Genomic DNA, 6,285 nt, shown 5'->3' with positions numbered 1-6,285 from the left:
TCTATTGAACAGTTTGAGTAAAGTACTCGAAAAAGTCCTGCATGTAAGAATATTACAATACTGCGACACAAATGCCTTATTGCCAAACAGCCAATTCGGCTTTAGGAGCAAGCACTCTACCGTTCATGCTCTCATAAGGTTATTTGAAGAAGCAATAATGGGTTTTAACGATGGGAAGATTACAATAGCCGCTTTTCTAGACATTGAAAAAGCTTTCGACACTATGTGGGTTGAAGGACTCATATATAAACTGATAAACTTGAAGTTTCCTGATTATCTCATCAGAATTATTTTCTCCTACCTCAAAGGACGTAGTTACAGAGTTAAGTTGGGACACCAGCTCTCCGACCCAATAACAGTGAATGATGGGGTACCGCAAGGATCCATACTAGGACCTTTACTCTTTATCATTTTCATGATTGATTTGCCGACGCATATGAACACTACTCTGACCGTCTTTGCAGATGATACAAGTACTTTTTCTACGAGATTATCCCTGAGCAGAGCTAAGTCAAATGTACAAAGCCACCTTCACAAGTTGCACAGATACTATCAGATTTGGAAAATTAGAGTAAATGTGGAAAAATCTGAAGCTCTTTTCATTCAGAGGTCCAACCGCGGGCGTCCCAAAAATGAAAAAGCTTGTGGCATTGAAATGAATGGCACAAAAATCCCTTTCAAGGATAGCGTTCGTTTCTTGGGTTACTACGTTCAACCAAACCTTAAACACAACGAACATGTGAACAGGATGCTTCTGAAAGCTAACACCGGTTTACATAAACTGTATCCCATCATGAAAGTCAATAATGGCATTTCGCAAGAAGTTAAAGTTAAAACCTATGTAACCATATTGAGGCCGGTTCTAACTTATGCCGTCGCGGTTTGGCATAGTTTGCCAAAGTACTTGATTAGGAGGTTAAAAGTCTTTGAAAATAGATGCCTACGTATGGCAATCAATTTCAGAAGATCGAGAACGAACTTTAAGTATTTATCTACTGAAGAACTGCACAAAGTTACGAAAGTGCCGAGGCTTAACGTACACCTGTACGATTTGGCTATGAATATGCTTAGCAAGACGTATTCACATGATAACAACGTTATTAGTGAATTTGGCAGCTTTTCAGCAGAAAGAATTGCTAACTGTACCTATAAACCTCCCCACTCGCTGTTAGGAGGCCATAATTCCAAGCTATTGTCATTATAGAGACAACCGCATCCCTATTTGTAATTTCGTATCACCAAAATGATGTCCGTTAATTTCTTAAATCAAACAACGGCCACTTAGCTTTTGATTATTTCATTATTCCAATATGACTCTGACAATGTTACCGTCAGTACAACAACACCGAACGGCTGAAATTCCAATAAAATGTTCTTTCATTCCTTCTCCTGGCACGCATAGTGCACGATTTTCCCATTCGAATAGCGCACGAACGCACTCTGATTTGTGAATTTCTTCTTACAAACGGGACACACGGTAAATTCGGTGATTAAAACACTTTTCGATTCGTAGTGCATTCGCTGTTCCTGCGTATGTAAATTCTCAGCATACAGCAGTCCTTTGAGCACTTGATTTTTACGCTTCCGTTCCAGTTGATGGTTCAGCGCTAGTTCCAAGAATGTGTGAAGATACAAAACGGGAATGGTGTCGGGGAGGATCTGTAAGTGTGGACATGGAAATGTGTTCACAAATGGTCGGTTTATCTTGCACATCAGTGAGGGCAATAAATGAATACTGGTCGCTTAGTCACCGACGTTATTTACCTGCAATACTGCGTGCGGATTAAATTTGGTTGCATGCTCCTTCAGCAGCTCAAGCACAGAATCCACATTCGGTTGCAAGCAACGCGGATGGAGAGCAACACCAGTGTACGGCGGTACTGTCGGTGGAACGAGCAACGTTCGGATCAATGTCACGTAAATATTAACATTTTGCTGATCCTTGCGGTAAATCTGTTCGCAGTACGCTGCAGCCTTGTCCACGTCGCCGAGTATTTGAATGTAAATGGCCAGCACTTTTTCGTTTTTCACTTTTGCCCAGGATGATGGCGCGTTCCTCGAATAGATCGTCGGTGGGGAAATAGTTCAGAACGTAGTCGGGTGAGTATTGTGACGACACTTTGAGGAATTCGATCAGTTTGGACTTTGTGTCTTCTAGAATGATTTGCTTGCGTCTGTGGAACGACATGAGAAAGGAAATAGTTTTAGTTTTCTAGGGAAAAAACCAAAAGTCCAAAAGTGTTCTCTTACTTATCCCCTCCGGATGGACTGCTCAGCGAGCCCTGTTTCATGTTCTTGATCTGGTCGTAATATTGTTTAATCAAAATGTTGTGGAAAATGGGCTTACTCTCCTCCCACGTATGAATTATGTGCTCCAAATACGGTATGACCAGCGCTTGGTGATTCTTTAACAAATAATCCAACACTCGGCAAGTCCTCCACTTCCTGTAGATCTTCGGTGAAAATCTTCAGTCCATCTTCGGGTGATTTTTCCAGCACCCAACCGGCGAACTCGAATATCAAATGATTGTGCTCGGTGCCGAGATGTTGAAGATACTGAATCGTACGATCGTGTCCGGACAAAGACGACGTGGGATCGTTGGCCTGTGCTTGAAGCAGTTGCAGCGCTTTCTTATGATTGCCTTTCGTCTGGTACAGAATGATCAGTTCGCCGTACTTTTGGTACTGGCGCAACGTTTTTTCCGATTCCTCGAAATGGCAACAGTTCAGCCGAAGTAACGGAGCGACGAACGAATCATTTGTCTGCAAATAGCATTTCAACAGAGTGGTGTCAACGATCGACCACAATGGCGTCAGATTCTTGCCGAACGATTTCGATTCGCTGGTTCCGTGCAATTCCTTTTTCAATATTCGATCAGCGCCAGCAGTCCACGCTCCAAATCACGATCTTCCAATTTCGGTAGATTCGTGGCGAATGGATTCGGTGTCGGATTCGGTACAGCTGTTGTGCCGTATTGTTTCGATGTGTCTTGCGGTAAGAGGTCCGGAAACAATCGGATTACATCACACGGGTCGGTTTGGAGTTTCGTGAATTCTTTCATGGAATCTTCGAACAATTTGTTCGCAAACAAGTCGAAGGCGTACAGGGTCTGTATCTAGTGAATTTTCCCTTGTTTGTCGTCCTGGTTCTCATCGGAAATGTTCTGCAACAAAGAGAAATCATCGAAATTCCAGCTGTTCCTGAGACTGAACTAAGTGTTCCCACCGCAATTACTTACAGTAAGTTGTAGTGCCAGCTGGAACTTCTTCTGTTGCAGCAGAGTACTTGTCTGTTTGGATATATCGACCATTTGAATGCACCACAGTTGAGTGACCGAGGCAGCGAACAGTAGACCCTTTTTCGCTCTGATCAACAGACGAGCCTTACTGAGATCCGGCAGGGTTTGAATGAAGGTTTCTTTGTTCGATCCAGACTGATCTAATATCCGAACTTCCACGACATTATTGACCAGTGCAACGGCATACGGATTGTCCCACACTGTTTGATCATTGGAAGAATCTTTTATAGGTCGCATGGTTCTGATTTTAACAAAATTAACCCACCTAACACTTGTAGTGGGTGAGTCCATTCCAATGCCTTGAACTTGAGAGACTCAGTGTTTGTTGGAAAACTAGCTAAGGAAGTTGACGGCTCCTGTAGCGATTTGCTCTTCGGATCGACAGCGAAAAGGTATTCGTCCTTAGCCACCGCAAAACATCCGTCGATCAGTGCTATGCATGGATCGATGGTGCGAGACGAACTGGTCGGAAATAAATCCAATTTCTGTGGAGTTTCGCCGGACATCTAGAATCACCAAGATCATCAATTAGTCGAACATCTGTGGATGGTGTAACCTTCTCTCACTTACATCGTACATCACGTACTCGGTCTTATACCCCACACAGATCATATTTTCGGCCCACGTTAGCGCTCTAGGAACATCCGACAGATCCAAATCTTTTCTCAACTCCAGCAGCTCATCGTGCTTCCAATACCAAAACTGAAGTTTCCTCTTGATCGCCACACACATTCGTAACACGACTGCAGTTTCACCGGTTAACGATTTGGAGCGCTTCACATCCAACGCGAATATCGATGCGCCTTTGGTTCGAATAGCAGAATGAACCAATGGGAAATTGTGACGGCTTATGTCGTTCACACTGATGACATTGTCCGACAGGCTGAACAGCAAATTGTATTCCGGTATTACTTCGACCTGCAGAATTGGTTTCTTGCTGAAATTCTTGTCGAATTGCAGCAGAGTCAATTCCATTCGGTTATCGGATGTATTGATGTCGACTGTGTACATGAGCAAATGACCCTGTCGAGTGCCGAGTATGACATTCTTATCTGATTTGAGTCATAGAGAAGATGAGACATTTAGGGAACACATTCAAATGGTAGATTTGCTGGAGCTTACCAAAACTCGTCATGCACTCAATGTGCACGGAAATGTTTGCCGGTGGATATACCTCATACGCCTCATGCATTGTGACTGGTTGTATTGGTCTATCCGAATTTAATTTAAACAATTACTAGTCCTAGTCACTATCAATCAGAAAACAAAAACAAATTGGGATCATCTGACAGCAGTGACAGATTCAGTCGATGTCAAATCTGTCAAACCTGTCAGAGAAATGATAATAGATGGAGTGCGGGTATTTCGCGCAAACATTTGAAAAAAATAAAAATTTGAAAAGCAGTTTGTTTACACTGGAGAAATGGCATGTAATTTTTGAGTGCAGATTAGCATCAGCGCCAGCATCTCCTTGAACGAAGCTCTATGGAAAAATCGGTTGGGTTTTTCACTTGAAGCCTAGCAATGGTAACACGAAAGTAGAGGTGTAAGTAGTATTACGCCCAAGGTGTCTAAAAACGTAAAAGCAATTAAATGAGAGGCTCTGGTGATTCATAACTTAAACGAATGGCACTTTCTAGGAGTAAATTTTGTATGTCAAATGGAGAACTGGACATGTTCAAGTTGTTGTTTCTTCTTCTCTTACTTCCAACTAAACATTTTACTAACAACTATAAACCATAGAGGTAGACTACCTAGAAGAATAGGTTTGTTCCAAGGTCATTTCGAAATGTCAAATTTTTTTACAGAAGGCAACTTAACCTCAACAAAATTCATTGAAAGTTATATCACACAACGTCAACTTTGCTTCTTTTGACGTTTTGGGTCCCTCTACTTTTGACATTAAAAGAATCCCTTTTTACCCGAAGCTGTCACACACACATAGGGAATGCAAACCGAACCCATTTTGAAAAACCGCGGTTTCGGTTTTTCGTAACTAAAAACCGCGGTTAACCGGTTAACCGCGGTTTTTCTGCACACCCAAAATTACAATAAATTCTTTTAAAAAATTTAAACTTTTATCGCGTTTCAAACGTGCTCTTCTATTTACTGGCATTCGCTTACGTAATTAGCAGATTGTACAAGCTTTTTTTTGGAAATTTTTCCTGTTTCTTCAAGTAGCAAATCTATATTTACAGAATACGTTCTAAGCAACTCAGTGAAATGTACGTGGGAGATTGAGAAACTTCTTCAAGGTGCTTTTCGCTTTGTGACTATTTCTGATTTATTTTTAGGTTTTAAGACATTTTCCTTTGTCTTGACCTCGTTATTAAGAAGAAAAGAAGAAGAAAATCTCTAAGCACTAGAGCTCCATGGCATTCCCAATAATTGTTTCTGACATCGAACCTTCGACCTCACACGCTTGGAGTAATTGTAAACATAACCACGACATTTTTGCAACGGATTTCCAGAAAAATTTCTTATTTGACGAGTCGTGAAATTCAGGATTTCTGGTCTAACAATTTGGAAGTACTTCCCAAAAGAGCTTTTGCTTGCTTGCTTGAGAAACCGATAGCTAGAGTAATTCTCAGAGGCTTCGAAAATCAATTTTGACCAGTAGCGTAATTCATGTGGTTAAACTCGAACATTGGAATTTAATTGGACTAGTAATCTGGGATATACGACAATTTTTGCGTGAAATCGTATTCTTAAAAGAGTTTACTTTACTAGTGAGGGAATGTGGCCATTCCCTCACTAGTGAAAAGTCTTTCCCTCGCTCGTAAAGTAAAACGTCATACTGTACACGTGAATGAATTTGATATCTCGTATCACGATGAGTAAACGTACCTCGGGCTGACGCCCTCGGATACGTTTACTCATCTAGATACGAGATAACAAATTCCTTCACTTGTACAGTAATCTACTATTATTGCCTATCCACCTGGAATATTGTTGTTACACGTACATTTCCCACCCGCGGAAAGCA

At 41.5% G+C, this 6,285-nt stretch overlaps 1 pseudogene; it reads right to left on the bottom strand.

Moving 5' to 3' along the window:
• Nucleotides 1-1,286: 1,286 nt before the first annotated feature.
• LOC119075998 lies at nucleotides 1,287-4,553 on the bottom strand (annotated as a pseudogene).
• Between the last annotated feature and the right edge of the window lie 1,732 nt (nucleotides 4,554-6,285).

Source organism: Bradysia coprophila, unplaced genomic scaffold, assembly GCF_014529535.1.
Source record: "Bradysia coprophila strain Holo2 unplaced genomic scaffold, BU_Bcop_v1 contig_232, whole genome shotgun sequence".
Taxonomy (NCBI): Eukaryota; Metazoa; Arthropoda; class Insecta; order Diptera; family Sciaridae; genus Bradysia; species Bradysia coprophila.
This window is presented reverse-complemented; position numbering and strand designations above follow the sequence as displayed.